Source organism: Chrysoperla carnea, chromosome 5 (assembly GCF_905475395.1).
Source record: "Chrysoperla carnea chromosome 5, inChrCarn1.1, whole genome shotgun sequence".
Lineage (NCBI taxonomy): Eukaryota > Metazoa > Arthropoda > Insecta > Neuroptera > Chrysopidae > Chrysoperla > Chrysoperla carnea.
The window spans coordinates 68313165-68330698 of NC_058341.1; the positions used below are offsets into that span (position 1 = coordinate 68313165).

The 17534-nt window shown below is 31.9% G+C and overlaps 1 long non-coding RNA gene across 1 annotated transcript; it reads right to left on the reverse strand.

Moving 5' to 3' along the window:
• Window positions 1-13540: 13540 nt before the first annotated feature.
• On the reverse strand, window positions 13541-14851 carry LOC123300811. The gene is made up of 5 exons (XR_006535401.1): window positions 14821-14851; window positions 14471-14738; window positions 14292-14400; window positions 13725-13874; window positions 13541-13657 (listed from the first exon to the last, which is right to left on the reverse strand). It is a non-coding gene; the product is annotated as an uncharacterized LOC123300811 (long non-coding RNA).
• Window positions 14852-17534: the final 2683 nt, after the last annotated feature.

Here is a 17534-nt window from a genome sequence, read left to right on the forward strand (position 1 = left end):
TCGATGGTTTTTTGCAATTTGTGGGGACATCGATGGACCAATCGGGTTCATTCTCAGCTCATTCTTTTCGCCTTTTTACGGCGCGTAAGCTTATTAAACACTTTTTTATTTTTAACTCAATCCGACGGTGTCTGACGCGAAAGACCGGATTAGGCTACTTTACCATTTTTTTTGGACCCCTTCCGACCATCAAAAAATGTTAGATTTTAGTTTCTTCAATTTGTATCATAATGATCTACTAAATTCAATTTTTTTCTCCGAACTCAGAATTAAATTATTCAAAAAGTTAATTTGATCACAATATATATGTAGCCAACTTAAGTAGACACCTGTAGATGAATGATAATTCGAGTACAAGAAAAGACCCAACACAAATTTTTATTTTATGGATTTTCCAATTAGATCAACTATAACTGCATTCGAAATATGTTGCACTTTATGATATCGTAATTTATAGGCCAAATTTAGTTTAAGTGAGTCATTTCAGAAAGGCTGAAATTTGCATATATGTTAGCCACCGCGTCCTCAATTGTAAACCTATTCCGTATTCTAAAAGCGGATACTTTGGCCCAATAGTCTGTCTCAAGTTTGAACTGATTTCAGAAACAGTAGAACCGATTTTAATCGACAGGTATTAAAAAAAAATAAAGTCTATGTGAGATCATCTGCAATGGTAGTGGAGTGCATTTAATTAGTCCGAAACGATTCATTAGTCGGTTCTGAATCATCAATAAACTGATTTCAGAAAGGCTGAAAATCTGATCACAAAAGTCATGTTGTCCGCAATGTAGGTGTGGCTGATAAGTCAGTCCGCAATCAGAAAAAACTTTTTGAATCATAGTTTAAATTTTTTTTCTGATTTCGAGCTACCATTGCAGACGATATCATATCGACTATATTTCTTGGAATATCTGTTGATTTAAATCGGTTCTACCCTTTCTTAAACCAGTACAAACTTGAAATAGATGCAGCATGTTTGGTACTTTATTGAGACCAAAGTCCCCAGCTTTAAAGTACGCAGATCTATTTATTTTAATCTGTCGAAATATATGGATACTAATGTAGGCGCTAGCCCATGTTACGTATGCAGTTGTATGTGCTATTAGCTTTGTTGCGAGGCTTTGTTAGATACCTATATTACTATGAAAAACATTGAGACTACAAGTATCTCATATCATATAAATTAAAATTCTGGGGATACGAAAAATCATTTTTTTTTATTTTCGGACTTACTTGTAAATGAAAAGTGTTTCCTGTTTTTCAATAAACAAAAAAGAAAGAAAAAAGATCGAGAAGTGTCGTGGGAAACCTAGTGGTAACTACGTTCTTATCGTATCTTCGTGCATTATTAATGTATGCACATGTTCAATTTTATAAGATACTTTTGTGCTTTTTTCTTCTGTCTTTATTTCTAAAAATATTAAACGCGACTTGCAGTTGATTTGCTATGAAAAAAAACACAATTCCAAAAATGTAAAAAAAAAAAAAAAATTAAATATACAACCGAATAAAAATTATTTGAAAATACAAATAACTGTGTAAGTAATTAATTATAAATATTAGTTTTGTGGCACGCTACCTTGCAGGTTTAGTGTAATTAGTTTCTTTTAATTGTTTTTTTTCTCGGTCGATACTTTTTGAATTTCTCTACGTTGATAATTTAAGAAGTCAAATACTTGTTTTGTTGTTTAAAGAATTAAATGTTGAAGCTACTTCAACTCTATACTTTACAAATTATTGGTAATATTAGTTTAGGAAAGGTACACTTTTGATTTAAAAGTCAACCCAATATGTGCGTACATTACCCACAATTTGTTTAATCGGGATATTTAATACAACTTAAATTATCTCTTTTACGTTTAACTTCTGACAACTTATAACTCATGTTTTGAATGAAAAAAAATAAATTTTGGACAAAAATACAAATAGATAGATTGTAAAATATTTTTGCATATTCTCAAAAGTCATGGCATGAATCGATTTAAAAAGTTTTAGTTTCCTGGGTAATCTACATGTTGGATTCTGGGGTCAGTTTTATTTGTTACAGGTACTAGAGTTCTCATTTATTCTTTGATAATATTTATAAAACATTACAGATCAAAACGGAATGATATTATCCCAAATTACAGATTCAGATGGTGCTCAAATTATTAAAAACATTAAAACATAGAACATAGCTCTCATGTTTTTTCTAGTTTATCGTTAAATGACTGATCTGTTTTGCTTCTAAGAAATGAGAAAACTGTAGAATAAGAAACTATCAGTGCCGGCAGAAATTTTTAGACAGGGTTGGCAGAAATTTTTAAAAACTATTATATAATCACAAATACTGCATGTTGGTTTTGATTTATCGTCATGGTGAGTAAACAATGATGCAAGGTATTTGTAGCCACAAATATCCCTAGATTGGCTGATCTTTAAAGATAAGAATTAAAAAAAATCAGTTAAAAGATGGTGGTGTCAATATACAGGTTTTTTTCCAAAGGTATGATACTTAAGGGAAGCTTCTAAGTGATTTTCAGATTAATCGTGATTGAATAGTAACCAAAGGAAACAAAACAACCGATTACTGTGTTTGCAACCTCTCAGTCAATAATAATATGAGTCAGATCGTTTTGTGTTGAATTTACGATTGACTTTATCTTTAGTTTGTATTAATTGCAAATCCGGTATACAACGACCTATCACGATGGCTTGAGTTTTGTCACCGAAAAATAGTTTAGAAAATGAATAATTTTTTTTTTATACACACACCATCTTAAAAAGTTTGACAGTAAATATTATCTATTATATTCGACTCGATTCAGCATGAAATCAATTAGACGAAAATAATAGTGTTCTATGTTCGCAGATTACTAATCGTTATAAATTATGGAGATCAACTCACAACTGATTAATCAAATACTTGTACTGTAGGTGAATGTAAATGAATAAGAAGCGAACCTATTTCGGTAAATGTCGTAGTTTGTCGTGTTGTAAAAGACACTGTCTTAAGTCTGTCTTTTTCTTATGTATGGCATTTTATTTTATTTATACGAACGCACACACGCACACGACTATGGATGCATACATATAAATATTTATTCAATCATAGTTTATGTCTTTGCCTGGAGGCACTCAGCAGCGCTAGTGCAGCGCAATGCGATGTTACTTTAAATTCAATGTATGTCCGTATAAAATTATACATGATACCCGTTCAGATGTTGTGATTATTGATAGTACTCATAGATAAATAAAAAATATTAGATATCAGAAGAAGCTTATACATGTCTGAATTATGTAGTGTAGGCAGTGCCTTGCTGTCTATGTGTAATGCACGCCACTGGAAACTATTGTAAAATGTTTTTCTTTCAACATTTCACCATAATATAAAATGAAGAATGTTTTACACATAAATTAATATTCCAGATCCGTAATTAACACATTTTCTGAAATATCTTTCTCAGCTTAATATAACACACATAATACAACAATATATTACATAATAGTTGATAAATGATTTTATTAAATTTGTAAAGGTTTGACTACTCTGTGTATGTGAGTATTAAATACAACATATAAACATCAGTTACATACTGACATCTCTCTGGAGAGATGGTAGGTAGAGACTGTACAAGGTAGGAGGAAAATGAAAAAGGATGAGTAAAATCATATGTAGCTTACTTATTTTATTTACAGCAAAATTTATGTTAGGGTTCTGTAATTGTTTTAAAAATTTCACTACTGCTGCCAAATGAATTTTGTTTGTCCAAAAGTCAATGATTCAGAATAAATTTATGTACAATTTATGGTAAGTTTGGTAATTTTTATGGTGTTTATAAAGTCACCTAAGGGGTGTCCTTTCGGTTGTCCATCAGTCCGTCCGTACGTCTGTCTGCGTGTCTGTCTGTCTGTCTGTCAACACGATAACTCAAAAACGAACAACTATATCAAGATGATATATTTGTTATATATTTTTCTAGCGTGCTAAGGACATAAGTGAGGTCTAGTTCGTAAATGAGCAACACAGATTAGCTGGGTCCTAGGTCCGTAGGACCCATCTTGTAAACCGTTAAAGATAGAACAACACTTTAAATGTAAAAAATGCTGCACATAAAAAATGAACCACTGAAGTTTGAAAATTTTTTCGTAAACATCACTGTTTACTCACGCGGGCGCAAATTAACTCAAACATTAAATAGTATGTAGGTATACATACAGATACTTATATTAATTAATTGAATGCTTTTTCTATAACATTATTTTCAACCGTAAGTTTGTATGTTAAAGACTTTGAGATACTTAAAAAATTTAAAACCTGCAAAAAACAAATTTTCCGGGATAGTTAACAAGAAACAGGGAGTTGTTAAAAGTGAATGTGGGAATTCTTTCTAATATGTTGCAATAACAAGATTGGAAACTTTTAAATCAACGTCTTTGAGAGTAGGACACCCTTTAAGTAACGAATTCAATGTACTACGAAACCATTTTGTGTTAAATATCACTTGATAATAATTTTCTGGCTTCAAGCCATTCATAGCTCTTAGGGATTTAACTTTTATACGTTACTTTAAATAGAAAATGAAAGATAGCATTTATTATACCTTTATACCAAAATTTACCCATTAACACCCTTTTTAATAGCAATATATAGGCAATCATATTTACATTTACATTTTCATGACATAATATTTATCGAATTGGACGGTACAAATTTAAATAAATAAGTTACAAAATTGAAGAAGAAGTATGGGACACTACTGTGTCTTGGGATACAATTTACATTCGTAATTTAGATAAAGTGATGGTAAAAAGTCGACTACTCTATGATAACTCTTTAATCCAATATGGAGAATCTCCAAGGTTTTTTGCAACATTGTAACTTTGAAACTATACATTTCACCGAAAAGGGAATTCTATAAAATTTAAACACTTTGTCCCTGGTTTATTAGCGAATTGAAGAAGAAAATAGAGCTATTGCTTTTGTACTGATGGTGGAATTTGGAAAAATTTCTTCAAACGTTCATCGATCCTACATACTCTCTAGCGGTTGCATTTTAAGTCCGATTTAATTTGGTTTCAAGAAGGGTTTTGATATTTGAAAAGTCAAGTCCGTAATGACAAAAATCGACCCATAAACAAAGTAGAAAATTTTAAATTTTTTCTAAATAACAAATATTTTTGTATTTAAAAATGCAATATTAGATTTTTAGAAAAATGTGTTATTTTTTTTTTCAATCTCTGAGGGAATTTGTTCAGCTAACGCCGGTCCTGCGGTACGAAGTTGTTAATGAATGTATGAACAGATGAGATAATATTAACAAGTCGAAAATTAATGAGAGAGATGGACAAAAATTCAGTGAAGAAAAGACTTTCTATTGAAAAAAAAGTAAGTTTTCAGGCTAATTTCAGGCTATCACACTATGATGATGTGCTAGTCCAATATGGAAGATTTTTCGAAATTATTTCAGACTAGCAGTTATCCATCAGCTTCGCTGGGCAATTAAAACTTTATATACAAAGACTACCCCGTTATAGGTTTCACTTCCCTTGCTCTCATTTACCTCCCCTCACAATTTCATGGGTTTTGATTTTTGTTACCTAATTTTTTGAAAATTAAATGCAGCCATCGTTGCTTGTTGATAATAGGCATTCTATAGGTTAAAGAATTTAAAAAATTTTTTGCAGGTTTTTTGCAATTATTCGGCTCAAAATCAGGTTTTGAAAAAAAATCGTTCACACTATCCGAAAGTACAAAAATAAACCTAAAATTAGAAAAAAATGTTAAAGTCTAATGATTTGCCTGAACTGCCCGAGCTGTTGAAAGTTTTTAGAAAAATAAAATTTATCACCTTTATCTTCCATTTTTATTATCATAAGTTACATCTTTTCCAGAATTTCAACTCAATTCCTTTATTTTTCGAAAAGTTATCAGAGAAAATATGATGTTACAGCGGTTTTCTTGAGATTTTGGGGTTATTTTACTCTGTTCAGGGTTCGATAGCAGGCAAGGTCGATGCAGAAATTCTTAATAAACAATTTTTTTTTATTTAGAAAAATTTATCGAATTATGTAACAAGATCCGGTAAAGTTGGATTGTATTCAACTATAGTGAATTTTGTGAATTCTGCAATGTGTGCTTTTTTATTATACCTGAGTAAGTTTTGCTTTCGCATTTGCAGTAAAACCCGAAAAAACATATTTTAATTATTCTGTTCTTATGATTTTATATATATAAAATATATGTATATAAAATATACATATATAATATACATAAAATATATGTATATAAAATATTTATATATATAAAATATATGTATATAAGGCAAGATAAAAAAACAACTCGACTCGATTGTATAATACCAAGACTGAGATTATTTTTGCAAAGACCAAAACCAAGATCCATATCTGCAAGACCAAGACATATTTTTGCAAAAACAATACCAAGACCAAGTCCAATTTTTTAGGTTTTAAAAAACCGTGTTCAAAAACTGAAAAATATTGTTTATTTTTGCAATCGTTGTACCTTTTAATGATGGAGATCTCGATTTTTCCGAGTATTTTGTATTAGTTAGTATACACTATCCGAAAGTACATAAAAAAACTGCAATTTAAAAAAAAAAGTTTCAAGTCCCATGATTTTCATGAACTGCACGAGAAATTCCAATTCTTTTTTTTATTCGTCTCAATCCGGTCAATAGAAGTAGAAATATTCAAGAAAACGTCACCAAAGAAAACAATGTTGTGATAAAACTGCGTGCAGAAGTAGTGTGTCCCGCCGATCGTTCCTGAACCGGAAAACTCCTTTTCTGTATTTTTTACAACAAAAGAAACCTCTTTAAAAAAAATTTTTTTTAACAAAATCTGGTAGATTTATTCAACTACTGGGCGGTTCATTAATTATTTTCAACAATAAGTTTGGTAAACATCTTTTTATGAGTCTTGGTATTGCGCTAATAAGTCTTGATCTTGCAGACTTGGGTCTTGGTCTTGATCTTAATTCATATAAATAGGGTCTTGGTATTGGTGTTGTTGAAGTAATAATATATTGGTTTGGTTCTTGGCCTTTAAATTTGCAATACCATCAAAAACTCCAAGACCGAAGCTAATTATGCCCATCACTATCTCTAACGTCATCAGTCTAAAATATAACGCCTTTGGTTTAACCAAGTTCACATTCCGTTCCGTTCGGGTAAGTTTTCCCTTAGAAAAAAGCATAATGGAGAATTGTGTATAGAATAATTTGACGTGTTTTTGCGACAAATTATCACGCTAACATGTAACTGTATTTTTAAAAAATATCATTATTATTAGGTCACGATAATAAATGTCATGCAAGAGAAAACATTGTTATTAAAAGAAATTTTCATCATTATTATAAAATAAATTATAATTTGGTGCGCCCGCATTTATTAATATTTGAATAATTTGTCTGTCAATATTTAACAACTTTCTTTTGTGTTGTGTTATTTTTTGTGTGTGATATGAAAGTAAAAAAAAAAACTTTTTGTGTGTTTTATTTTTTATTTTTATGATTATTTAAACTTTTATAAAAGTTTTCTTCTTTTGTTTTATAAGTGGTGGTGTGTTTTGTGAGTTGTATGTATATAATAACAAACTAAAGCATGCTTTATATTAGCACTTAAGTTTCTTAATAGACATAGACATGAAGAATAGTCGTTGTAAGTTGTTAAGTTGGTTGGTTACTTAAGAAAATTGTTATTATGATTTTAATAAAAAATGACAAAAAATTATTTTTTATAGTTTACTTTATCATTTATGTTAAATAATTTATGTTGTTTTTAGTGTTTTAACTTTGTAACATAGAGAATGTTAAATAAATCCTCCTGTAAGGACCCCGCAATATTAGAAAGGAAAATGTCTTTCTGTGAAACTTTTGATAACCTACCCTAAAAAAATCTTTGAAAGCTCTCATGGCCACGGCAATTTTTAAAGAATAGTTTACGAGATATAGGAAGAAAAAATAGTTTTACTATATGACTAAGAAAATAGCTTTCTTTGAAACTTTTCCAAACCCCAAAATGTGCTTCCGACCGTACTGCTCAATAACTCTCAATGCTACCAAAAACTTCTTAACGAGTACTTTTCGAGCTGCGGTCGATCAAAATACACATATATGACTAGCAAAATGGTTTCCTTTGAAGCTTTTTTGTTCTGAACAAAAGGGCTACGGGCTACATAACTATTATGTAAGTGTAGCTTTGATCGATCGAAGCTCCAAAACTACTCGTTATAAATTTTGGTGGCCTTGAGAGCTTTTGTTCAGAATGATTCAAAGAACATTTTAGGGCGTGTTAGAAAAAGTTTCACAAAAATCCATTTTCCTATCTAATATTGCGGGGTTCTTTGATTCTTTAGCACACCCGTGGTAAGAAAAAGAAATATAATGCTGGTGCTAAATTTACAAGGAGAGAAGGCGCTTATTAAATGCAATAAAACTCTCTGAATCAAAGGTAAATAATTTTTGAAACTTAATTTTTGTCTCAGTCTTGTTGCAACCAAAGATTAAAATTGCAAATTCCGAGTAAAACATGAGTATAATCGATGTTTATAAAGACTACGCTCATGAATTGGCATTAGTCATCGGGTTGATATGAGTTGTTTTGTATGAAAAACAGTGTCACTACAACAGGTTTTATTTCACTATCCATTCTAAGGTTATGGAAGAATGGAAGAACTTCAACAGGGTATTGCGCCAAAACAGAGCAACTTTTACTAGGGCAAGTTTAGCCAAATCGACTTATTTTGAGCTAAGGTATATGTAGTTTAGAGCATTGTTAAGACATTTTAGTTACACACAGTATAATTTTATGAGAATATGAATAATTAATAATTTTTTTTTTATGGTAGCTTTTGTTTGACTTTGAACACAATGTAAGATTTGTGCTTTCAACTGTGATCGTCATATTGTGGTCAGCATATCAAACAAACCCCTTTTTACCTTATCAAGTTCTTAAATAATAATGTGCATTTAAGATCCATATTGGTTAACAGCTGATAGGGTTGCTTAACTATCCGTATTCCCTATTATTATATATCTTCTTCAATCGAAAATATGTTTCAAATCTTCACAAAGCTTGGAACATTGGATATGAAAAGTGAATTATATTTGTTTACAAGTAATAAATGGGAAAGTTTACAACTTTATCAAATAACTACACATATCGAAATATCAGTTTGATTTCATTAGAATATTTATTATCATATTTATTCATCTAAAACATGCCATCAAATAAGTCGAGAAAAATTCTCGAAAAATGAAAAAGTGTTGAGTTTTCTTGCTAGCGTTTTCCATGGTAACGATATATTACTTTATTTATATAATTGTATTGATGGACACATAATTCTATGGTTTGTATATATAAATACGTTAGTATGAACATTTAATAATAATTTTTATCAAAATAATTAATTATGTTAATTTATATTAAGTGAAAACAAACAATTGAGTTAATTTTTGAAATACCCTGTATAGAAAGAGTTAAACATACCAGTGCTTCTATCATTTTTTTTTTTAATAAATTAGAAGAGTTTGGAAATTTTAATTTAATAAATTAGAAGAGTTTGAAGAGAAAAAAGAAAAATATTTATGACGGAGCTTTTCGATCGCCATTTATTTGGTTTTCGAAATTTTCTAAAATATTCAAGTATTTTCTAAATTTTTTTTCGTAGGTATTATTTTATAATTTTTTTTTTGTTTTTCGAGAATGTTTCAAAAGACCACTAGTTGAAACTACCAGCAAATTTTCTACTGTCTATTATTTATAGTTTTGGAGAAAATGAACCCCAAATTGCTAATAAAAAGTGACGTTTCCAAAAAAAATGTTCAAACAAAAGTTGCTTATTTTTTCATAAGAAACATTTACAAGACCCAATTGAACTTTGTTGTTCATTTACGAACTCAGTCTCACTTTTTACGGCTGGGCCCGATATAAAAATCTTAGCTTTGATACCTGAGCTGTCGGACCATCGAAAATGAACTAACTAGGTGATTTCATGAACACCTATACCAAAATTTTGTTCGTAGCATCAATATTTTAAACTAAGGACTAAATTTAGTATACCTTGATATATATTACATATATACAGGGTATAAAAAGTATTATTTATGCAAATTCGTTTGTTATTTTCACGTTTTTCTATGCAACAAGTTAAATTCATTGTTATTTTTCAATAATTTTAATATAACATTTGCTATACAATTTACATGTAAAAAATTGAAAATTAGTTATAACAGCCACCTTAACGTAAGAGTTATCTACTGGAAGCGCTGAATTGCTTTGATTGCTCATGGCATGACTTCACACCTAACGGATAGAGATAGACCCCCTATTTGCAAAATTCTATTTTAGTATAGTTTTCGAGAACTAGATACTGGGCCATAATAATATCATATGGTATAGAATTAGGATATGCCCAGTAGTTTCTGTTACCTGTATATTAGTTTACAATATTTAACAGTTTTGAAAAAGCTTTGATCAAAATTTTCTTGTTCGAAACACTATTTTCCGATGAACATTCTCACAAACTATAATTTTAATATCCAAATAATCGTTTAAGATGGTACCAGACTGATCATATGTTTTCCTTGTGATCGGATAATTTCTTAGAAGTGATTCGGATTTCCATGAAACAATACGGGTCGGATTTTCGTTCAATAAAGCAACGCAATAGCCTTAGATGGACAAAGTGTGCAAATGTCACTAAATTTACGACACTATTTATTGTTCTTGCAAACTTTTTTCAGGATCCGCTAAAAGTACTTTATCATCTGTGTATCAGATGTTGTTTATGGTTTGTCCATTCACGGAAACCCCCATATTTAGATCTTCTAATGCTTGGTTCATAAGTCGTGTGCTATAGAGATTATATAACAAGGAGGATAGCGCACAACCTAGTCTTACTCCGTTTTAATTGGGATCCATTGGGTTTGGTTTGTAAAACCTTTGACAGTAGCTTATTGATCTCTATATATTATAAATGTGAAAGTAAGGATGTTTATTTGTTTGCTACGTTTTCACGCAAAAAAACTAATGAATGATCTGAATGAAACTATACACTAATATAGTTCATACGTTCGAATGAGCTATACTTTATAACACATGAGCTATACTTTATAAACATACATTAAAAAATAAAACTAAAAATATTAAATTTAATCTGACATTACCATAAATTACAGATTTTTGTAAAAATAGTCAATGTAAAATAATTCATGGCCATCTTTCCTGATATACTCAATGAATTGTGACTATTTTAGTTACATTAAAAAAAAGAAAACTGTGCATATATTTTACCTGTGCAAAACAATTCCTACCATTATATCGAGTGTTATGGAAGGGGGATAAGTGAGAGCAACGGTGGTAAAGGCTATAACGCGGTGGTCTTAACCAATTTTTACTTTTAAACCCAGCGAAGCGGTTGGGTATCAAGCTAGTTGTAATATACATTTTTAATTATTGTTATTAATTTTCTATATACATAATGCAAGAATTGATAGAAAATGAATTCAGAATCACTATCAATAAAAGCATAAACAATCTTGCATTATTTATTTCCTAGAAATTGAACAACAACAAAAAAAGAGTCACTATAAATTAAAAATGTCACAGTTAAGTTGGAATTCAATGTTATGTTTTGTTTCAACCTTATTTCATTTTTCAACAAATTATTTTAATTTATATTGACAGTAGGTATAAATTTTATATGGAGCAATATATATTGTATTATACCTAATAAATCCAGTTCATGTAAAATATACTTTACCATAAAAATGAGTGGATTAATTGAAAGGTATGAGTATGGTTTTTCATCCATCGTCATTTTATTTTTTTCTAAATAAAAAATAACTTTTATTATCATTGATATAATAATATTGATGAAAACTTTAGGTACGATACACGATTTTTACTGGAAGTTTAATGTACAAACAATTAATTGAATCAAACACTGAGAAATATATATTTAGAATCGAGTGATTTTTCCCTGACAAAAAATCATTTGACTAGGCATATTTAATTGGCAGGGCAATATTGTCAATTCCGTAAGGGATTGAGATACGCCATTGGCAGTTCATCCTAATAATTAGTTTAGTTTGATTATTATGATTGATGATTCCAACAACAAAAATTTGGTTCAATAGGGAATATTCATGTATTTTTTTTTATATTTTTAATTCATTGTTTACACCGTTACCTGCTTAAAAATGCTGTATTTAAGTGTTAAAAAAATATTTAAAATACATTATATTTTTGAGATATTTAAACGCAGTTTTTTGGCGCTCTATGTTGATGACGTATAAGTACGTGATCTGTCAATTGATGGCAATTCAATGTACAATTTATACTTTAAAAAAATGAACCTTACAACACAAAATTTACACTCGTTATTATTAAGTTTTCTAATAAAAAGCCGTAGAATAGTATAATTTAATGAAATACCATATAAAATGTAAGTAATTAATATCATACAGTATGTCAACAAATTTGACAAGCCCTTACTATGATATCACGTCCGTATAAAAACTTGAATTTCCGATTTAGAAATTGTTAAATGCCCTCGCTGAATTTGTACTTGTATTAATTAATTTTAAGTAATTAAAAAGATAATAATTACTAATATAATGGTTTAGTTGAAATGTACAGTCATTAAAGTTAAATATTTGCACTAAATTTAAATTTCATGAATATTCCCTATTCAAGAAATGTGTTCAATTAAAACTGTTTTACTTTTGCAACAATATAAAAAAATAGTTTACGCAACCGTTAGTACCTTGACTTTTGAGATTGAATTTGAATATCCAAACTCTCTTTATATTTCATTTGTTTGTTTACTTTTTACAAGTGATCTATAGGATTAGGTTTTTAATATTCGTAATTTGTTCAGATAAACTGCTTTTAATTATCCTGATCCTGATCTATTATTATACCATGTATATATGAAATATACATAGTATATTAAGTCCCAAGTTTGTAGCACTTAAAAATATTGATGCAACTAAAAAATTTGGGTATAGGGGTTCATAAAATCACCTAATTAGTCCATTTTCAATTTTCCGTCTGTCCGCCCGCCCGCCTGAACCGTTCATTTCGGTTCACAGTATTTTGATTGTAGGTTTGGCTGATAGTAATTAAAAATCTTTTAAATTAGAGTAGTAAACGCGATCAAAAACATTGGGACAGAAAAAGGTAACAATCATTAAAACACACGAACACGAAAAGAAATATTTACAAAAGAAAATACAAAAAAATATAGAAATAAATAAATAAATAAAAAACCCTATCTAAATCTAAACACACACACACAAAAAAAAAAATAAAATAAAATAAAAAGACTAACAAAATTAGTCAATTAAAAAAGTTGAATTAAAATCACGTTAGCGTGTGAACGGACGTTAGTACACACTAACGTGTGAATGACCACCACGCGCAACAATTATTAAAAGTTAACAAACAAAAACAACGTAGTTCGGCGCATGAATACAGAACGAAGCTAAAAAGCTCAGACAATTTAAAGAGGAGCTCGCTTAATAAAATCACCGTTGAATGGTACACATCAAGGATAAAATTTATTAAAATCAATAAGATACACGTTCGTGCCCGCAACGCGAGCACGTTTTAATATTACATCGTACAATTGATGGATTGGGCATTTTAATCTGGAAATAAAATAATTGGTTTAACTTCAAAGAAGTGGACTTACTTGAACGATCAAATTAATTATACCTGGACATTTCATCAACGGCTGGTGTTGTTTGTTTTGGAGGTGTACGCTCGGTATTCTGTGGTGGTTTTGCCTAGATTTTCAAGGTACGTTGCTTTACTTTAATTATCTTCCTTCTGTCCCAATTTGTAACGAGGTAATTGGAGATTTACCTACAAAAAAGTCAAAACGTTTAGTATACGTAGTTTAACAATACGCAATTGGACAGTTCCGATTCGATTTTAATTAAATATTTAAATTTGGTGTTGAACGTGATCAATACCGCGTTTTGGAAGTGTAGCTGACCACGAGTGCAGACAGCCCTTGATGGGTGTCTTTAGTCTTTCGATTCGGAGTTATACTTCGCCGGTACGTAAGCTTCATCGGATTCTGCTCTGTGTAATATTGAATAAATTGAGTCACGGATCAGAGCCAGAAGATGGATACTTGATTCACTAAACAGAAGAATTTAACGCAAAATCGGAACTGTTCAATTCAGTTCAGTTTCAATATAGTTTTCACATATTTTATATAAAAAAAAAAAAAAAACAAAAGAAAAACACTTAGTTAATTTAACAAAAAAACCTTACCTTAAAGGGGTTAGGTAACATTGTACATGTATCTTGGAGAATATTAGTTTTATATTATTTTCGTTGTAACTCTTTAATGATTTTATCTTGATTTTTAATATTGTAAATTCTAAAAACAAAAAAGAATCTTTATATTTCAATTTAATAAATTAATCTAAGTAAAAAAAAAAATTACTTACATGTGTTTTGTTGTCTTCAAATACTTTGACATTTATTGATAGCCCATAGAGTTGTAGTCACTTCACAGACTACTACTCCATCCTAGACCGTTCCTTTGTCCACTTTAATTTTTTTTTCAGATTCGATCACACTTACTAAGATCGCGGATAAAAAACGCTTCCACTTTGTCAACATGCCACAGTTGGTAATTTAATAGAGGATTTTAATATAAAGTCTTCTTATAAATGCCAAAGTTGGTAGCATATAGCGTAGGGTAGTTGATCGAGTCTGGATTAGAAAAAAAAAAAAAAAAAAAAAGGATTATTGGCTCATAATTTAAAATTAAATTTTGCAAAAAAAAAATACATACTACTAATTTTTTTTTCTTTGTTCGTACGAGCGTTACGCCTAGGTGAACTGCCAGAGGATGCCGACTACACGGTCCAACAAGCACACGACATCATCAGCAGATGCTCCAATGGTGGTTACAACAATCGCCGTCAACACAACAACGACAACAAGTAACACTGCTGGATTGGGTACCATTGTCGACGCAACTTCACCAAGTTACGCTACTCCGCCAGATATTCCAGGTGCTCATGGTATTACGACAATAGCACCATCAGTGTCGAAAGCCAATTCCACCCTACCCACGACAGTATTGGCTGGAAATGTACCACAAACAACTATTGGTACGAGTCCTGGAAACGTACCGATATTGAATCCGGCGCCTGGTATGGTTCACCTGCGTCGTCTGCACAACTGCATCAGTATTTTGGTTATGGGTTGGGGAGTGTTCCACAGTATGGACAAGCTCTTCCAACGTATCCAAATAATGTGAATCATGCGCCAACTACGCAATTGAATACAACTCCATCACATCATCCTGTTCTTGCGCCACCAGCACCTGCAGGTCCGCCTGGTCAACCTGCGACAACAACAGCAGTAGGAGAGGAGGACGCCACACCATCAAGAGTCATCCAGTTTATGCGTTCCCAAACACGACTCAACGCATCACACGAGCATGATATTCACGAGGTAAATCTCCAATTAAAATATTTATGTGAATCCATAAGTAAGATAGCATGTAGCCAACCCTGCAATCAAAATGCGAATAAGTCGTTAATAAATTTATCACATAGTAATTTAGGAGATAATATGTATAAAATTAAGTATCAGGTAAACATAGATACGTACTTCAAAGACTTCCCTCGGTGTGACGGCTCCAGCAAACCGAACATAATAAAATTCCTGGAGGAAATCCAAAAGCTCGCAGAACTACACGTCCTGGAGGAGAAACCTCTTCTAACACATCTCCTCCAGTTTTGTGACGGAAATTTTCAAAGATGGTGGGCTACAAATATCCAATCTTATCCCACCTGGGACTCCCTTCGCTTCAGGATATTAGATGTATTTTTTGCGCCGGCCGAAAGGTCCCTGCTCATATCAGAACACTTGTATAGATGGCAACGTCCAGAGGAATTATTCACGGCGTTCATTGATGATATTAAACTCAAATCTAAAATCATTGGAGCCAACCTTAGTGAGCAGGAGATCATTACAATTCTTTGGGCTCGCATGAACAGGGCTACATATGATATCTGCAAATTTAGGATGGTACCGGATTCATTTGAAATACTCGACCTAGTAGCTCAAGAGGTGCGTCAAATAACGGATAGACAAGTAATGTACGCACAAATGGAGCAGAACTCCAGTAGGTCTAAACCTACAAAAAACTAGTTGAAATCTCCAATTACAATACAATCAACCAAACCCCGTCTCGTCCCCCCCATCGTTGTCTAATGGGACGTCGCAAATTATTATCAATTCGTTCACAACATACTAGCCTACCTACAATACCCGTAACCATAGGACCTTGTACGTACGATTGCCTTCTGGATTCAGGGGCCACTCATAGTTTTTGTGATAAAAAATTGGCAACAGCTACAGTAAAGCTTGGTTTAGGCAAGATCTCCACCACAACGCTCCAAACTATATTAGCGGATGGTACTGTCACTAATGTCCATCAGTTGCTGACATGTTCTATCAGAATTGGCGGATTTACTTGGAAGACAGCGTTTCATATAATACCAAGCCTAACTTTCAGTTTAATCATGGGTGTTGATCTTTTAAAACACATGAAGGCTATTTTAAATTTCGAAAAATGCTTAGTGACCTTCATGTTCAACCCAAAAATACCCATCCCCATGTGTCCAGGGACAGTCTGTACAATAAATAACATCGTCACATCACCTACGTTGCCGAAAACTCAATCTTCCCGTCTCGAAACGTTATTGAATCGCTTTAGTGACACAATCACCAACAAAATCGGTTGTGCTCGTGATTATTGGTACACCATACGTTTAAAGGACAGTATACCGGTACGGAGCCCACCCTATCCACTTTCACCCCCTAAAGCGCTTGAAATGGAACAGCACATCAACGGCCTCCTGGAGCAAGGCGTTATCGAACCTTGCCGGAGTGAATACTCGGCTCCAGCCTTTTTAATAAAGAAAAAAGATGGTTCAAACAGGCTGTGTATCGATTATAGGCGCCTGAATGCGAAAGTTATCTTCGACGGCTTTCCCTCCCCTAATATGGAGAATGTTTTTCAGAGCTTGAGTGGTTCACGCTGCTATTCAGTGATCGATTTAACTAGCGCTTACTATCAAATAATGCTGTCCCCTGGATGCCGAAAATACACAGCGTTCTCTACGCCAACAGGCCAATACTTGTTCCGGACTACTCCCTTCGGATTAAGTGTCAGCCCAATGGCTCTAAACCGCCTGATCTTCGGGTTATTCGCAGACCTCCGCTATAAATGTGTTATTCCTTACTTCGACGACATTTTAATTTACAGCTCGAGCTTTGAAGAGCACCTAAAACACCTGGAGATAGTGTTCACTAGGTTACGAGATACCGGCTTAACGGTACGACCGGACAAAATGCAACTATGTCTACCTAGCATTCAATTCCTAGGGCATGTAATATCCGCGTCAGGTGTAGCTTTGGATAGGTCGAAGGTAGCGGCTGTGTTGGACCTGCGAATACCTCGCAACATTAAGCAACTGAGATCCTTCTTGG